Source organism: Arachis ipaensis, chromosome B01 (genome assembly GCF_000816755.2).
Source record: "Arachis ipaensis cultivar K30076 chromosome B01, Araip1.1, whole genome shotgun sequence".
Taxonomy (NCBI): Eukaryota; Viridiplantae; Streptophyta; class Magnoliopsida; order Fabales; family Fabaceae; genus Arachis; species Arachis ipaensis.
This window is the reverse complement of record NC_029785.2, coordinates 135090247-135090889: the sequence shown is the minus strand read 5'-3', so window position 1 is coordinate 135090889 and position 643 is coordinate 135090247.

Below are 643 nucleotides of genomic sequence, written 5' to 3'. Positions count from 1 at the left end.
TAAATTAGTATATTTTATATCTATTATAATAAAAAAATACACTACAAAAAAAGAAAGTTATTTTAATATGATTTTTTTTAACAACTATAGTTAAGTGTAAAAATTAATATATATTTTTGACAAATATCACAAATGTCAAAATTTTTATGTTTTTTTAATTTATAATTTGGTTGTAGAAAATTATTCTTCAATTTTGACACTCATTTGTTTTCAACATACTCCGTTATTCCTTTTTTTCGTTGAGTTCCGTCAATTTTGGCATCACACTGCTCTCAGTTTAGGATCATACTACTCATTCTTCATCTTCAAAATCTCAGTTTATTCTTTAGTTTCAAGATCTCATCTCATTCTTTGTTAAAAACTTTTGTTGAGAATTTTTTATGGTCAATAAATGTCAAAATAAATAGTATTTTTGACGGTTAATAAGTATCACAAAAAATATATTCTCAAATTTTTCTAACAAATTATTTTTTATGGCCAATATTTATCAAAATAAGATTTAAACTTTTTTTACAATTACTTATATGTTAAAAATTATTTTTGATAAAACTTTTATTAACATATTTTCATAGTTAAAATAGTATCAAAATTTATTTTTTGACGAATTTTAATTTTTTTGACACATAATAATCCTTAAAAATAA